General features: G+C 35.3%; 1 protein-coding gene across 2 annotated transcripts in view; it reads right to left on the minus strand.

Moving 5' to 3' along the window:
- Positions 1-19,218, minus strand: part of CADPS2 (calcium dependent secretion activator 2) — a 280,136-nt gene that overhangs the window by 107,671 nt on the left and 153,247 nt on the right. The gene's annotated exons all lie outside the window — the stretch shown is intronic.

Genomic DNA, 19,218 nt, shown 5'->3' on the forward strand with positions numbered 1-19,218 from the left:
AAAGGCTCTTAGATTACAAAAACTCCTTGTCACTTTAACAATTTCCAGGCTTTGAATCAGAGGAAATAATCAGGAGAATCAACCAGTGAGCTGAGAAAACCACAGATGCTGATATGGTTTGGTGGTAGAGAGAGCACAGTCATTACCCAAGAACTTGCAGTGAAATTTCTGGCATTATAGTGACATTTCTTCTGTTACTCTGGTCGTGTTGTACTGTTGTTAACAAAGACAGCAAGAAGAAAAGGATGAGCTGTGAGATTATGAGCAAGAGCCCATGAGTGGTAAGGATCTGCTGCTTAAAACCTGACAGGAGAACAAAATATTACATAGGAGCTGCCCCTCCAGGCTGGCCAGATTCTGTCAAGGACATCTGGCACAGCTAGAATGGTCAAAGGCAGGACAATGACTGCTCACACCAGTGAATGCTGGCTTCACAGGGCACTCTCCAGAGGATGCTGGTACACACATTATGAAGTAGCTATGATAATAGGATGGGAGATGGTTGGTCAGAGGACTGATGAACACAGACCTCTCTGGTAAGAGAACATCATCTCCTGCTCTCTACTCACTTCTGTGGCTTCGCTGCCCAGCAATTTGCACCTCAGTGAAAAACCAGAGCAATGAACCAACATCTTATGTTAAATAAATAAGCAAGATAAAGGCAAAACCTTTTATATACCTGTCCTGGATGAAACCTCAAGAATGTTTTGTCCCACATTAGGCACCACAAAGCACAAATTTATGTCTAAAATAAATGTTCAGCATGCTGATCATTAATTGTTGTTTGTCAAATTATGTAGTGGCTCCCTTATCATTATGACACCAGCGTTTGTCCTTCTTCAATTTCTGCACCTGTTTTGAAGGTTTACCTTACTTAGTTACTCTGCTTTTTATTTGTATAAATAAAAGAGAGGGTAAACAACTGGCTTTGTGTACAAATTTCCAGTTGATGTGGTCTTCTTTGAATAGTCCAGATCTTGCCACAGTCTTTTTGACTTCTTAATTCTGTGACTATTACAAATTGAATGAAAAGAAAGGAGTAAGGGTTATATCAGAAAGTGTTCAAAAGAAAAGACCTTTTAGGGTTTATTTTAAAATTTATAATATTTTGCAGCTAAGGAAGCATTTACCTCACAGACTTACGGTCACACATTCTCCCACAAAATACAAACTGTTTTCCTTTTCATACATGTTTCAGAGTATTTGCTTTCTGCAAAGCACACAATCTTGCTATTGCCATGCTTATCTCTTTATTATTGTCAGAGAGTGGAGGGGAATAAATTATGAATTTCACCTCAAAGCTTAATGACCTGAAGGAGAAAAGTGAAAAAGGTCACAGGTGGCCCTTGGTGTCTCTCAGTCCCAAGGCTGCCCTGTTCCCCATGGTGATTCTGCCACTGCATCCCACTCACATCCCCCAGAGTATCATAAAGGTGGTTTTTTAATATATATGTCATTAGGCAACTGCCCCATTTTGAAACTGTATTTTGAAAACACAGTTGAAAATACACAGTCCTCCAAAACTACAGTACAAAGATATCCTGATCATGCTCCAACCCTCTTGACATGTCCTAAATGACTGTCAAGAAGCCATAGATTAACAAAGGCTTCTTGCCTCTTGCACATCAGAAAATGAGTAACCCAACCTTAGAAACTCCGTGCTAACTTTTTCTCATTATTAGCTGATCCTGTTGCAGAAACTTTGCAGAAATTTTAAAATAAGAGGTCTTAAAAGAACATTTGTTATCAGAGAAAAGGTGATGTTTTTATATTACTTGGCTGCCTTTTAAATTACTCTTTATGTTAGATATACCACCTATAGTTTTGCAGTACGGGCAGAAATAGTATAAGATGCAATAAAATCAAAAGTATAAAATAATAAAACACACAAAAAGAAATTAAATGGCAAAGTGCACTTTTATTCCTCCTATAAATTGCTTCCAACTAAGGTGCTAAATTAGAGCTTTCTTGGGAAACAAAGGAATAGAACATTAACTACCTACCTTTAAAATTCACAGATCTTACATAAGAGCAGATAAAAAAGATAATATTCATGACACAAAGCTGGGATTTATTATAGAAATGCTAAGACTTATGCTATCTGGTTTTACAAATCACTATAAACACAGTTATGTGATGGCTCTTCCAGTGCCATCTCTAATGGTACCAGTTTTTTTCTAATGTATAAAGTTTCAGCCATTTACAAGGGGCATATCCTGGGGTCATCTTAAGTGTGTCTGCTCCTGAATGATAAAGATATTAATTCTTACTAAAGAGTCAATTTTTTTTAGGTGGAAGCACCCACCTAAGCTTCTAGTCTTCTTTGAGACTCTCTTTCTCATTAATTTTCTATTTGGAGGAAAAAAAAAAAGAAAAAACAACAAAAAAAGGGAAGCAAAGGACCTAAGGATCTTCAAGAATCTTTCTATATTTAGACAGTAACATTTAGGATCTGTAGAAACTGCAGCTGATGCCTACAACAGAAAAAAATCTACAATAGCCAGTTTTCACTATTAAATGACACTTGGGCTTCACAGCTGGAGCTGAAAATTAATAGGTTAACAGATTCAGAAGTGAGCTAAGTCTTCAAGCTAAGACAAAGAATGTTTCATTTTTAAGAGGGGAATTGCATAACTTTTCATGAGTCTCAGGTAAATGCCAGAACAGAAAACAGAACAGAATCTCTCCGTCCCAACTCACAGAGCTCCAGCCTCTTATTTCTCTAGCCATAAGTGTATCTGTATTCACCCAGAAGCCACAGTCACTCTCTCCATCCAAAATAATGTGCACAAAATGCACAGCATCAGTTGCTCAGATTATTTTAAACACCCTCAGCAGCAACAAGAAACAAAGAACAGCCATTCATTCTAACACTGTACCTTTAGGCAAAAGATTTTGTGCAATATAAGAGAGAACCTGATATTCAGAAGTGCCAGTTTCATATTTCTAAACACTAACCACACCATTTGCTTCAATGTTTTCTTGCTCTAATTTGGGTTCCAACGTTGATATAATCTAAAGTAATTCTTGAATTATTAAAGTTCAGCCATATACAGGGAAGGAGAACACTGAAATACTTCCCCTGCATCTGAACACTCAGATTTGTTTCGACTTCTCTTTAAGATCGTGTTTTGAGAATGTTTAATAAACATTCTGACGAGGAGACAAGGTGTTTTCATGTTTTCACTCACTCCCAAATAAAAAAAATGCATTTGTATGAAATCACACAATTACATAATTATACCTCACAATGCTTACAACATGGTGCAAAAAACTCCCATTTAATATTTAAAGTTAGCTTTCCTGGAAATGAATAAAATTACAAGAAATTACATTTCCACTACAAAACACAGAAACACTCAGATAAAAATGTTTTAGATATAATCTCATCTCAGTCAGTATAATTTTCTCCAGTATATATTTTCTTTCAGTATAAATTTCTCCAGAAATACTAAGAATAAAATGAACAAACATTTTCTATAAAAAGTCTGGGCATAACCACATTTCAATTACATAAAGCTTCAATATCTCTCAAAGTGCATTTCCTTGTGCTCCCAAAATGCAAAACCATATTGCTAAATATTATAGTTCAGTTTCAGTTATGTGATGACATACACAGGAAGGAAGACAGCAGCTTATTTGCTCTAAGTCCTCACCTCACTGTGAGAGTGCAGGGTTCCACTTTTTGATGAAAAAAATCTGGACTAATGAATAGCTGAAAAAGCATAATTGTGTGTGGAATACCAGAGCTATTCACTGAGGGAGAAATGAGAATGGACTCATTCCTTCTACAGAGATCATTTTTAGACCAGCCTTTTTATTCTAAGGAATGAAGCAATCTATCTACATCTTGAATGATAAATTCTCTACTTGTAAAAGGCTTCATTTATCACAAACAATGAAAAAAATATAGAAAGAAAAATCAATATGTGTAGCAGTTTAGTCCAGCAAAGGCCTTTCTTAAAGAGAAACCTCAGTCAAGGTTGAAAGAGCAATTAATGCAGTCTCAAAAATCTGGGCCACTCTGATAGAGTTCGGTTAACATGTGGCAGAAGTAATCATCCACTTGTGAAAATGATTTTCAGTTCATTCTCAAACACCTTTCAGACACTCATGATCCCATTTAACTGACAACAATACAGGCTATCCGTGGGCATCATTGCATTCGCTGAGAGAGCCAATGGGGACCAAATGCCCACAGGCACTTTCAGTCATCTCGGTGCCTTGCATAAAAGGAATCTTCCTTGCACTGCATTCATCCTATTATTTAACCCGGCAAGATTAAGAATTTTTTTTTGTTTTCAGTTGAGGACAAGGAGAAAACTGATTCAAGACAACAATATGACCTGGGTCATAAGAAACCTAGCTGTAAACATTCTCAGATTCATTTTAGTCCTTTCTGTGCTCTTGAGAAAGAGAAGTAAATAAGCCTTCCACAGATGGAATGAAAAACAATCAGCCTAAACTACTGTAATTATGCCTGCTAAGAATAAAGAAATATTGAAGAATGTCAAGTAATAAAAACATCACGGGCACAGAAAATGGTTCAATTTATACCAATAAGCAAGATACTCATCGTATGAACAGGAAAATGAGTGGCTTTTTTTTTCCTGCTAAACACTTTTCACTTACAGTATAAATTGTTTTAATAATGCTGGATGATCTGATATTTCTAGATTCTTTAACAGTGATATCTTACTGCAATCTAAAGCGCTTCTCCATTTGTGAATATGCATGCCAGGACTTATGGAACCTGCAAACCAACTACAACTTCAGAATTATTAATCTAATTTATGTCATATCATGAAACCTAATTGGCATGTAAATGTGAGTATTTGTCATGACAGAAAAACATCCTTTAGCCTTGAGAGAATTCTAGGTAATAAAAGAATGAAATCCTTCAGATGTAACATAAATGAAAGCACTGATTCTGCAAATTGCCAAGTAAACAGGTAATGCAGCACTACTGCAAAACAGCTGATGCTGAGGAGCTGACATCTACCCTCTGTGCTTTTTGAGGCAGTTTACTTTGGACTAGCTCTAAAATGAGCCCATGGACAAAGCAGCTACCAGTGTTTTGCAGCATATATGGGTACAGCCCCGAAGGCGATCTCTTGGTTTAATTTTGTCTAAAAAGATAGTAGTCTGTGACCACAAAAGCACAGAAAGCAAGAGTTAAGAGACTGTTTTTTAAAGTGAAAACCTAAATTTAAATTCTGATGTAGAAGTAGTAGAAAAAATTTAAATTGCACTGCTCTCCCTTGAGCATTCATTTTTGGCTATGGAAACACTTACAGACCTTAAAGGACTTGCAAGAATCTTGAGCACCCAGAACCAGCTGGGTGTCCAGCCCAGACATCTCTCCATGGCACTGGAAGCACATGGCATTGCAATCAGACAGAAAAAAATGGATGACCTTTTTCCCAGTGATATTATTAGTGATCTAGAAAGCCTAAATTGCAGATAACTTGTTTGCATGAAAAACTTGCTTTTGTTTCTAGGTCATACACACCCACTGATGGAAACAGACAAAAGGTGTTGAAAACTTTGGTGGTAGAGGATAGTAAAAGCAGTGAGCTCCTTCAGGAATTATATTTGACTTTGATTATCTCTGACTGGTTATGTACTTCTTTTAACTGTCATTTTTGTATTGATACAATTTTAATTTCCTAAAGAAAACAGAACTCAGCAGAGTAATTTTTTTTAAATAAAATGTGCTAGAAGAATGAGATACATACATTTTCATTCTAAAGACAGTAAATTCTAAGTATTTTCAAAACATTTCTTGTCATTATCATGAGTAAGTATTTATGAATTACTATAAAGTGGTATATCTAAACTAGCAAAGGCATGTGAAACTTGGTATCCCTATTTGTGATTTGAAATAAAGGACAGAAATTGTGATTATGAATGAGTCTAGCACCTTCCTTCAATTTGCGCACACAGAAGATACTTATTCAGAATTATATATTGTTTTCCAACTATTTTATAAAATTCTTGATAGCAGGATTCAAAAAAACCCCACAAAATCTTAAAAGAATTCAATTAAAATCACCACTTAAAAAGCTTTGAAACAAATCAGTTTAGCAAGCTCCCACTTACATAGCATTATTCTCTTAATAGGAGCATTACTTGACACTTATTCAAGTGCTTTATAAACTAAGCAATTACTCCTCACAACATGTCCAGTGCAGGAGGTGAGTATTTCCACATTAATTTCTGTTGGGAGAAAAACTTAAGTGGAAAAGAGCAAGACTGTTCAAAACTTGAGGTCCTAGTGCACCAGAAGAAACACTCAGGAAAGCCTCACAACAGCCCTTATCTTCCAGAAGTTGGAAAATGCATTTCAGCAGCTTGTAAAGCTGTTCAGCCTTTTAACTGTGTGTCAAAACACGCAACACACTTATGATCTTAAAAAAAAAAAAAAAAATAAACAAACCAAAAATGTGAAAATAAAATGTTCTAAAGGGAAACAGCAAATTAAATATATTTGTTTATGAAACTCCATTTTGCCACTTTCAGTGATCATGTTTCCCTTAAATTTTGTACAGATCCAGTGTAAAGTGCTTGGGGTGTATTTTCTCTTCAAAACTTTGCACATTACCCCTTGGAAGCATCCTTCTGTCTCCCTGGGCTGTCCTAGATCCCTATGGTGCAAAGACTCCTAACTTAGCTGTTGGAATTAGTTGTGTGAAAACAGATGATATGAAGCAGGTTTTCTGCACCCAGGAATCATAAAAAGTGACATTCATGGAAAATGTTTGTTATTTGCAAAGTTATTATTCTAAAGCACAATTCAGAATAACAGACCTGTTTGCTCTTTTCAGCCAATTCTATGAGGTAAAACATCTGTGGATGCAATGGCTGAACTTAGCTAATAATAAATAGAAATGACATCGACTATAGAGATTTCAAAACGTTTGGCACACTTGGCAGAAAACAATTATTTTTATTTGTGCAACTACAGAACCATCTAGAATGAAAAGAACTAGAATACACACACAATTTAAGCAGTAGTGGCAAAAAAATGCAGTTACCTTTTTGGACTTCATACATAATCTTTGAAATAGCAGTCCCTCCTCATGTTGCAGGAATAAAAAGCTTTTTAGTGGAAAGTATATGATTTTCTTCTGGACTAAGATTTTGACACTTCATGCTCTGGAAAACTCTCTTTTTATTTATCAGACTTCATGCAAACATTGGATCCAAAGAATACCACTATTCTTTCTATTTAACATACAACAGCAAGAAAACACAATGCTGCCTGTGAATCAGTGGTGTGGATTGCCTCCATCATGTCTTGAGCACCTCTAAGGAATGTAGGAACAGTGCCAGACATTAATTTCCACTCTTACACAGCAGTGCCACCGTTGAGGCTTGTTTCCTCAAGTCAAATTAGATGAAGTCAAATTAGTTACATTTCATTGTGCATTTTAGGCATTCCTGGACAGGCTGTGAAAGAGAAGTTTAATTGCAATGAATGTTTGCATATGCCAAGAGTCTATCTGGCTCAGAAAGTCCTTCATCTGCAGATGGGTGGAGTCTGAAAGAATACTGAAATCACTCTTACAAATTTCAAAATCAATTGATGCTGGCCACAGTGGAAGACAGGTTAAATGAAGATTTAGTCCAAGACAGTAAGGCTAATCTAATATTGTAATACAGTCATTCTGCCTCAAAAAACCTACTGGTGCAGAATGCAGAAATCTACTGTAGGTGATGCTTCTATCAAAAACTAGATTCATAAAAGTACATTTACACTTCTGGCCATCTTTTGATGACAATACAAGGGTAAAAACAAGGAAGAAAGCTTTCATAGTATGACCCAGCATACCAGTTCTCTGAAAACATCCATTTAAGAAAAAAACCTAACAACTTTCCTATACAGAGTACATTTAGAATTTTAAAGATCCAGAGAAACAAACAGACTTCTCACTCCATGTCACTTTGGAAGAAGCATCACCAAAAGAACATAGAAGTGGGCACTCAGAAGCACTTTCAGACCTGTGCCTTGTTCTCAACAGGACATGGAGGGAATCCTGCAGATATATATTCCCACAGATTCCTCATATGCTCATGCTGATATTGTCCCTAGAAGTTTCTTCACCTAGAAATGTGTTTGTAACTTTTGAATGGATTTTAAATAATAATTTAATAATAACAATTTAAGCTTAATAATAATTAAACTCAATTTCCATAATTATTTTCTCAACCATTTAAAACTTTAAAATATATATCCAGTAGCACAGTTCCACATCTCAACTAGCTGTGCCTGAAAGCAGCTTGTATGGTTCACACTGAAACTAGCACCCACTAATGCTGTTCAGCAATTGTCTTGTGGCACTGGAAGAGAGAGATTTCAGTGTCTTTTTTTTAGAACCATTAACATGATTGGATGTTTATCCTTGGAAATGCCCCACAGACAGCAAACAATCTAAAACAAACATAAATTCATCACTGAAAAATATAACCCCTTTGAGAAAGTTCCTCATGCATCTCTTTGTGATATTTAAGATTTTAGAAAGTAATTAATATAATTAGGAAAAAAATCCTAAGATGGTGTTAGTTTGGGTAGTGGTTAGGGGAAAAAAAAAAAAGCTATGCAAGAAAGGTATAAGCCTACAAAAACAGCACAGATTTGCTCTTTGTGAAAAGTCCTTCATCAAAACAAGTACGTAGAAAACAAAACATTCAAATGCTGTTCCTCCTCTGTAGTTACTAAATTGTGACTGATTTCTGACTGGAGCTGTAGGAGTGGGAGTTTTGGAATACAGAATACTACCTGTGAGGGAGCATCAGAGCCATCTACTGGGGTCAGTCTCCATTGCTGCTGCAGACTTGTCTGACAAGGAACTGTCTTCCCAAAACTGCAAAACTACAGTGATATTCACTTACAAAATTGTCATTAAATATTTTTTTTAAAATCCATAAAATTCAAGAGAAAATAGAAGCTGTAGTGCGGATGAATTGGATGCAAGGAGAGGTTTAAGTAGCTTCTCTTTACTTCAAGTTTTAGAAATACATTTTGAAAGATGGCATTTATTTGTAAATAACATCAATGAATAACATATCTTCTACGGGTGTGTGGGTGATCCATTTAAAAACAAAAATTACAATAAATATTTTTAGTATTACTCATAATTATTGTTCAAATCTGAGACTGAGATTTATTAATCTTTCCCCAAACAGAATTTTACACTTATATGTATATATATATATGTATATGTATATGTATATGTATATGTATATGTATATGTATATGTATATGTATATGTATATGTATTTTTGGACACAGATATATGTAAAAGGATTAATTTCTTGCTATAGTCCAGTCAGCATTAGAGGATAGAGCAGTTCCTATGTCTTGTAAACATAGAAGAATAGCTGCCTCCACTCTCCAAATATTTGATTTACCACAATATTATAACAGAATTTATTGAAATTTGCAGAGCTAATTTTTGAACTAGGCTTTAGTAACTCCTACACTAAATATTTTAAAACCTTCTTCCAAAACAGATCATGTATATACAGAGAAAAACGTAATGTTTATAGGTACTAAGAAGCTACACTTTGAAACTTCTAAAATTAACATGCACTTCCTTTACCTGTACTGGCTAGGAAAACATGCATTTTTTTCAATTATAAACACTTTCATAAGACAATATAAACTATCAAAAGTGAGAATAAGTTAGCTGCTTTATAGTCATACTCCCATCTTCTCCCTTGATTTAACCATGCTGCCCTCCTGTGGATGTCAGGATGTGTAAAATGCCATGGCCCAGATTGAAAAAAATCTGGTTCAAATCGATCCATTACCTGTTTGTGACAGACTTGAAGAGGAATGAAAATGCCACCACGTAATCACAAAAATTAGTTAAATTAAACTTCAGGGCAAGGAATGTGAAACTTGTATTTCAAACAGCTTTAAAATTAGTATTTTAAAGTAGCAGAATTTCTTACTGTTTCACAAATCATGAATCTGTGGGAACACAGAATCATACATATTAATAATATATTTATTCTCAAATTAGGGGGAGAACATTCATTGCATAAGGATGAGCTGCTTCATCTGCTGAAGTGCCAACACAGTTGAACACATACATTATAAAGATTATCTAACAACTCAAAAAAGCATAGAAATCATTTGCAAAAGTCTCAGTGTTTGGAAAACCAAAAATGCTAATTAGTTAAACTGTAATCTTTTTTGCCTGGTACATAGATACTACACACTAATCTTGAGAAATTATTGAGTAAAAATATGTTACATCTTCAAAGAAAAATATAAAAGATGGTTTGTAACAGAAGAATCTAAAACAATTATTCAAAGAAATTCTCTCATGCAAAAAAATTTCTTTTTTTATCAATCATATTTGCATAAAATCTATGCTGTTATAAGGTGTGTTAATAATCAACAGGAAATTAACATTATGTACTAAAATGTTTGTATAACTTGAGTTCATCTATACTCAAGAGTTGTCAGATTTGTTAAATGACCAATTAAAAAAAAAAACAGTGCAAAACATCCCTACACCCCTAAAGTACAACTGCTGGAGTGGCACATGACTTGCTTTTCTTCCAGACTAAATTTGTAAATGCTGACAAACTGTGCCTAAAGTCCTAATGACATAAAATGCTTTAAAATACTTCACTCTCTGAAGAAAGACTAAAACTTTTAAAAGCTACAAAGTTTAGTGTTATTTTTTAATGCTAAAACATATTAGGAAGTAAAACCTTTTTCTTTAGAATCTTTAACTCAGAAACAAAAATGAGAAGTGAAATGTTAGATTTTAAATCAAGCTGCTCTGTCAAAATATTTTTTTTATACTGCCAAAAAGATTGTGAAATAAATAAAAAAATCTCAGGAATGTGAAAAAAGTAAGAAATTCTTTTGGACCAAACTAGACAAGACAGTTTAATCACATACCATTTTGTGCCAATTAGTGAAGTTGCTGACATGCCATTATCAATAAAAAACAAATGACCTAAGCAGTGGGACTAATTAAATGAAATAACATAATTAAAAGCTTCTCAATATATAATTAAAAAATATGGATGAAAGTGTTCTATAATGTTGTCATTTTATTTTCCCATTATCCCCTTCTCTGCTGAGTCTTAATCAGTGTATCTATATGCAAAAAACATAGTGTCCAGATGTTATGTGCTGATGGCAAGAATCAGGTGTTCAATTAAAATACATTGCGTGTGCAAGGGAAAAAAACAAGCCTTGCATTAAGGAGACTATATACAGGTCAATTAAAAATGAATGCAACATTTGTGATTAAGTTGAACACCCACATTCTACAATGAAAATAGTTTTACATTACAATTACTTTATTAACTTAATCATACAATTCTAATCTAAGTATCACAGTTATTTTCTGTTTGAAAATGGATCCATTGCTTCTCAATATAAAAAAGAATGGTAAAGCTGATTTACAGAAATTGTTGGTTTCCCTCCTCTGAAACTTTTAAAATTTTCATCAGTAATGAATAAAAATACCCAGTTGTAATGTATGTACCATTTGTAGACATCTTAGCCTAGCAAGTGCTCTCAGCTACTGGCAATATTTGTAATATTTAATACCAGTCTCAGATGTGGTGTTTGCATAAATCCAATTTCATCTGGATGTCTTCATTACTTAGAATGCGTTTCTAAATGGCTTGACTAAAACATCTGTAAAATGACATCACATGCCCATTGTATTGTCCTTAATCTAAAATTCCATACTCTTAAATCTTTAGACCTTTCCTTCAGATCTTATCTTGCCCTTCTAAACTAAGAATTTAAACCAGATGAAAAAGGTTAGAGAGCTACAAACATTCAGTTTGAGAAAAGAGAATTGCTATCAGCTATCCAGCTGTGAAGGGAGTACATTGTAAGTCACACTTCTCTACACCAACACTACTAAAAACTGATCCAAGTTTCTTACTCTCTTTTACTTGGTCTATGACAGTGCATTTTACTTAAGACCTTGAACTTAAAGTGATCTCAAAATTTAAATCAGCAGTTAAAATCATAAATGTAGGAATTCATGATAAAAATAGTCACTTCTAAGCCACTGATTTACTAAGAAAGGGTAGGTAGTTGTGTATTTAGGAGAAGGTACATTTCTCTCATCACAACCACACTGATTTTCATCTTTGGAAAAAACTATAAAGAAAAGCAGATTGCAATTTTGGGCTGGGAATCTTCTAACATTATCAGAGAAGCTCTCCATGTGGAAGGAAAGGGAAGCTGGTCTAACCCCAGTGGAGATTTAGAGATGGAACTCAAACCAACCCTTACCAGAACACTTCCCCTGCCAATCTGTCCCCAGATTGCTCCCTACAAACAGCAGCATGAAAGGCAGTCTTAGAGGTCTTTCTGTCCATTGCTCCAAACACAAATCATGCACAGGATTTAATATTCACATGCAGGAATTAACACTTTTTTTTGAGACCCCACCCAGAGCACTGTGTCCAGCCCCTAGGCCACCAAAATAAGGACAAGGGCCTGCTGGAGTGAGTCCAGAGGAGGTCACAAAGATGCTCAGAGGTATGGAGCACCTCTCCTATGAAGAAAGGCTGAGACACTTGGGGTTGTTCAGCCTGGAGATGAGAAGGCTTTGAGGAGATCTTAGAGCAGCTTTCCAGAACCTAAAGAGAACCTACAAGAAAACAGGAGAGGGACTTTTTGCAAGAGTGTGTAGTGGTAGGACAAGCAGGAATGGCTTTAAGCTAAAGAAGGGTAGGTTTAGAGTAGATATTAAAAACAAATTCTTTCCTGTGAGGGTGGTGAGACACTGGAAAAGACTGCTCAGGGAAGTTGTGGATGCTCCATCCCTGGAAGTGTTCAGATTAGATGGGGCTTTGAGCAACACCACTCAGCAGGCACAAAGTTAATTTAAAACAGGATGAAATTAAAAGGTTTGTGATGGTTAGCACACAGAAAAAGACTATTTGTAGTGCAAGATAAGTTCTTCTTTACAGGAAAAGACTGAATGAACTAATAGTGCATAACTCTGTATGAAAGCATCACTACACTGACATTGCAGAAACTGCCAGCCTAGCAAGGTGATGCCTATTTGGGGATGAGACATACTCAAGGCCTCTGCCAACACAATAGTGTTGACATTTAAGAGGACATGGACTATTTAAAGGGAGGTAGCTATGACAAACATGGTTTGAAGAAAACAGGAGTAATACAGGGCCATGAGGCTCTGCTATTACATGAAAAATAAACACAATACTTTAATAATTGAAATTATACTACTGTGGAGAAAAAACAGAACCAACAAACCACTTCATTGAATTGATAAAAAATTACCTCTGCCTTTACATACAGTACTGTGTCCGAATTATTTTTGTCCATAAGGAAGAGTGCACTATATATTGAAATCCACCCTCAGACCCATGATAGTAAATCTGACACTAAAGTTTCTGAGGAAGCATTCTGACACACAGGGTGAATTAGATTGGTCACATACTTTTAGTTTCTGAAAATAATTTTGCTGCCATAAGTACCTTTGATTTTGTAAAGGTTTATATTCCAAAAGACAAAAATTAGGTGAATTTTACTTTCCTAGAAGTAACAGATGGGCAGCACAAGAAACAGAAGGACATAAGAGGTAGGTGGCATGCCCCTATCCTTGCAGATAATAGGACTGGCACTCTGGGTGTAGGAATAATGCCAGGCCAAGCCAGACCATATGCAGTGTCAATGTACATCAGGTGAAAATAACTCTCTCTTAAATTTCATGTCACAGATGAGTGCATGGTATCAAGAAACAACTCAGATCACCTGATGAGAAAGGCTAATAAATAAACTGCACATTTCACCTGCACGATATGTGTGCTATGTTTATTTGTAGTAGAATAAAGCAATATTAACAAAATCAAAAACAGTTATTTAAATGATGAATTGGTCCTGCAGTCTGTGAAAATAAGAATATTGCTTAGGTGACTTTGTACAGCATAATGTTATGAATATCATAATCAGCTACATCTCCATTACTACAGACCCATGCATGTAAGGGAAGTTTCTAGACAAGGTTCAAAAGAAATTTAGATGGCAAAAAGTTAAAAGATTTAATCTGAAATAAATAAAAATATAATACAAAATAACACAGAGAGTCTACCATATATAATTCTGGAACAGGTTATAAAGCAGGAATACTTGCATGCAATTTCATTCTAATGATACTGCCAGCATATTTTGGGTGCATTTACAGAGCAGCAAATTCAATCAAAACTAAAAGTCAAATTTTGCTCTGAATGATAGTTTTCCAAAGCTATGGAAACTGCAACAACAGCATGAAAAAATTCAGCAGAAGCCAACCTGAACTTTCCAGTCAGGTCAGAGTGTCCTCAATTATGCTGTAGAGTTACTGTGAATACTTTGAACTTATGATTGCAAATTTTAGAACACTTCTGATATGATAAATTTCTTCATCATTTATTGTAATAAAAGTAAGCAGCCTACTCTATGCTTTCATTTTAGTCAGACCAATGATGCATAGTAAAAAAATGATGCATAGTAAAAAAAAATGCCCTGCCTATATTTCACCTCACGTCCATGAAATTACTCAGATCATAATCTTGCCTGTGAGAACCTAAAAAGGCATGCATTTTGCTACAGCATAACAATTAATTTCTCAATACTATCTTCAATCCACATAGCACTGACTGGTCAGCCCATCTAGTCTATTTACTTGGTAGGAAAAACACATGCAAATGAAATGTGAAAGTTATTACTTAGTGTTTTAGAAAAAAACCCAAAAAACCAGTTACAAATCAAAGTATTTTCTCAATTCCTCCCCTACAATAATGAACTTAAGGTCTATTTTCTATTTTTGATTAGTGGATCATTTCTAAGTTACCAACAGCTTTTCTATTTTTAATGAAAATATGGAAAAAATTTGCACATTAATAACTTTCCAAAGTTCTGATTTGAGCATTTTCAATAACAGGCAAAACTGCTTAGATTGCATTTTTTATATTTTTAAAAAATCCAGCAAAGGAAATATTTACAAGCACAAATGCTTGTTTCACATAACCACAAGTATTTCATATACTTTCAGGATTGAATCTCAATGGAACCTTAACATGGGCATCAGTTGAAGATGTTGCCCAGTTTGGCCCAACCCCTTTCAGGTACTTCAAATACCTAAAAAAAAAAAAAAGATACATAAAGAATTTATCTACATTGGTAAATTAATCTGAGTAAGAAGTGTGCTTTTGAAGAAAATCCCCTCATTGCCCAAGTTGCAGCCCTTGGTTCACACTGCAGAACTGATCCATAGCAGGTGAACTAGACTCCTGTTCCATTAAATGAAATCAGCTGTGGTGCTCAGCTGGTGTACCTCACATATTCCAGCCACCAAAGTGCTGTAAGTCTAGGACATAACAGAGATTGAACTACATCACCAGAAATGCATGAGGTGATTACCAGACCCCCAGCAATCATTGAGTCTCTGTAAAGATCTGTTTGGGCACACTTCACACTTGGCTCCCTTCAAAGTCAAGAAGAAAAATACCAGAGTTCAGGTCTTCCAGATTACCAGCTCTTTGTATTGGGTAACATAATTTTGGTAGCCATCAGTGGCTAAAAATCCTTCACAGATGCCTCAGACAAGCCCAGTTTACTGCTCTTTAAACCATTAATTCTTTAATTCTTCTCTCTCCCTGGCAGATTATCATATGCAATTAGCCTTCTTGGTACTGGGCTGAATCTCATCTCACTGTTGTAACAAGTGGCTGTTGCTGGAAGATACTCATTTGACCAGGGTTTCTCAGCAGTGATGCTGCATTCAAATTTTCCCATCTGGAGAAGACATGAATTTGGAGTCAGTCCCATAAACTATGATGACAAGTCCTAAGTGATGCTTCAGCATAGATCATCACTATCTTTATGGCCTGGAAATGATCTCTTCTCTTTTGTGATGAGCTGAGAATTGCTGCCAAAGGTATTTTTCACTCATTTTTTCCCTAACACATGCACATAAAGACCAAGAAGTTGAGATATGAAGAGTTTTAAAGTTAATAACTGCAAACTAAAAATTGATAGTATTAACTAGACAAGACTACTTAGCTGTACTATGGGTCACTGAGATGTTTGATCATAGATTCTGAGATAATATATAACAAGAAGAAAAAAAATTGTCATTTATATATGAATGCAAAGCACCATTAAAGTAAACCATAAGAGAAAATCCATGCCAAAAGCAGAAGAGCTTAGGACATAGCTGAGAATGGGAATAATTGCATTAAAGAAGGCTGAGAAGAGAACAAGGTACAAAACCCAGCATGCAGGAAATGGACAGGTACCAGCATGACCACTCATCCCAACTGCTTACTTTGTGAAGTCAAATAAGGATTTTGTCAAAGCCAAGCCAAAGAAGGATGTGACACACATGCAGTACTGATCATGGGGATTTTCTATACCTAATCAATACTCCATCCTAGTAAAGGCAAGAAGATACTGAACAAGTGTTGCTACAGTTATGATCTAAAGGCCATATGCATACAACTGAACCTGCATCACCCTGTCCATCACAGAGATGTAGAAAACCCATCTTAACACTTCAGAAGCATGGAGACTTAAGGTGAAATAAAAAAAAAGAGGAATACCCTGTATAAACATTTTTTAATGTGAGGGTATAATCACAAATATAAATTACATATTAATAAAAGCAGATTCTTTAATCTATTCTCAATTCTTTTACTTCACTTTTGAAAAAGTTACAAGCAAAAGCAAACCAAAATTTTTGATATGAAAATAAATATTTCAAGTTTTATGATCAACCTTGCCTAACCCATAGATATTTTTCAGACGAAGTCTGTTGTGATTAAGCTAAGTGAGTTTGGATCTAAATTTGTATCTCAGCTTTAACAAATATTTCAGATAAATTACTATGGAATAAATGAAGAATGACACCTTAATTAGTAATGCTCCTCTTGGCAATTAAGATTCTCTTGGCTTCTTTTAGCAATTAAAGTGGCAGTGGCATATCATTAAGATCTTCAAAGATTCCCTGTGCCTCCTCAGAAGCAATTACTGTGTGAAGCACAGAAAATCAGGCTCATAGCTATAATCTGTTCTCTAAGGATCTAGCAGCAGGATAAACACTTTTGCTTCTTCCTTCCATAGTAATTTTCCATTAACCCATTATCATTATCCAATCAATCATTAATGTAATTTTAATGTGTCATTTTTCATGAAGTTCAATTTAATTTTTAAAATGTAACTGATTATAGTAAATTGATTTTGCGAAAGTGTGTAACAGTAAAATCATTTAAATGAAGACAGTTATCACATTAGCACTCTTCTCCATGGCAAGATGCTAACATTCATTTAGCACAATGAAATACCAGCATCAAGCACAAAGTAGCATAACAGAAAATACTCACATGAGACACCTTGGTAGAATAATAATAATAACACCTTCATACATCACTGAAAGTGCAGCTTATTATGTACATGGGAAATTTTTGACCTTAATATATACAAGTGTATGTTCTTTATGAATGTTAAAATGAGGTTCGTCAGAATTTAGCAAGATAAGATAGTTACACCTGCATGAATGACAGTTTTGACTCTCTGATAAAATAAACAAAAAATACACACCATTGCCTTTGAATCCAATTTAAAATTGTTTATTAATTATTGTTCAAAATTTGAGCATTATTTCTGCAGAAATATAAATCCACTGTTTCAGTTTTTAAATTTCTGTTACTTTCTCAGTAGTCTCATTCCAAATGTTGGAAGTCCTTGAAATACTTGCATTTACTCTGTGCTGGGATTTTTGAGTTTTGTCTTGCAGAAAGGGATACTCACACACTTGTCTTCAGGGTCTCAGAGTTTTAGACTTTCAGAGTCAGCAACTCTCTGTGATTTACTCTTGAAAAGAAGCAAATTTCTCCTCTTCATAAGTTTTCTTGAAAAACACTTATGGTTTCAAAGGAATTACATTAACTTCATGCTGTAGTTAATTTACAGATCAACCATGCCAGTCTTTTCCAGTACAAGATGTTCAGCAGTGGCTACATTTAATGAAGCATTCTGAAGTTTGCAGCCAGGATATTTTCATAGCAGTTTGTGACATATCCTTCTTCAGGATTTTTCACAGAGTAGAGAAAATATCCTCTACACATAGATTTGTGGTGCTGGATGTTAGATGACACCCTGATGTAAAGAAAGGAGCAGGCATTGCTGAATATGCAGTTGTACTTGCTCTGCTGATCACTTCAGGGGCTGATCACTTTTTTTTACCAATCCCACCTTTTTTCTTTAACAGTCCATTGTGTTTGAAATTCAAACTAAACCTTTTTCATCAGCCCCACAACGTATCTTCCATGACTGGTAAAAACGTTGCATTAACACAGTTTGCTTCAGCACCACAGAGCCACCTATAGCTACAGTGCTTGTCTTGGTCAAACTGAACATGGATTGGGAAATGAAACTGTAGTTCACAACTCTTTTGTCTTTGAAATCAAACCCAGCTGAAGATCTAAAACTTTACGCCTTCCTGCCAGAAATTACAATGAAATATTTTGTCCCGTGTCTCAAAAATATATGGCAAGCAAATACAAGGTCACATTGTCATGTGTTGAGTCTGAACACGAGCCAACTTTAATTCAAAAGGGTTGTGAACATGTCAGTGACCCCAACAGTTCTGTAGTGCATCACTGGCATCACTGTGTCAATTTTGGAGTTTTGTGTTGGGTTTTGGCCAGGTCTCTACTACCAAGTCCCATGACCTCTTCAATTAGAATAAAAGAAATCTCCAACTCATAAATAAGTTTTGCCTCATAAATAAATTTCTTTATGAGACAATTTCTTTTAGAAATAAACACTTCTGCTCATTTTCTGGATTCCAGACGTCCCCATTAGATTATAAGGTACTCTTTGGAAAAGGGTTCCTCAGTGTGGGTAGATGAGGAGATTCTTTGGACAACTTGGGCACTAGAGGCCAGCTAGACTGAGCAAACATTGCAACCCATTTGCCACTAACAGGACAGACAAGAAAAACTGTGCACAACATAAAATCATTGTGAGAGGGAGCAGTAATTTTTACATAGACCCAGCTGAGATGAATACACACAATTCCTGCAATGGAATCATCTTGCAGCAGACTGCTGCATCCCACAGTGTTTCAACATGCAGCAAGATTTCACAAGTCAACAACTGTGAAAAACAGGAATCGGGAGTATTCTTGTTATTTGATTAGTGACTCAAGA

This window comes from Erithacus rubecula, assembly GCF_903797595.1.
Source record: "Erithacus rubecula genome assembly, chromosome: 4".
Lineage (NCBI taxonomy): Eukaryota > Metazoa > Chordata > Aves > Passeriformes > Muscicapidae > Erithacus > Erithacus rubecula.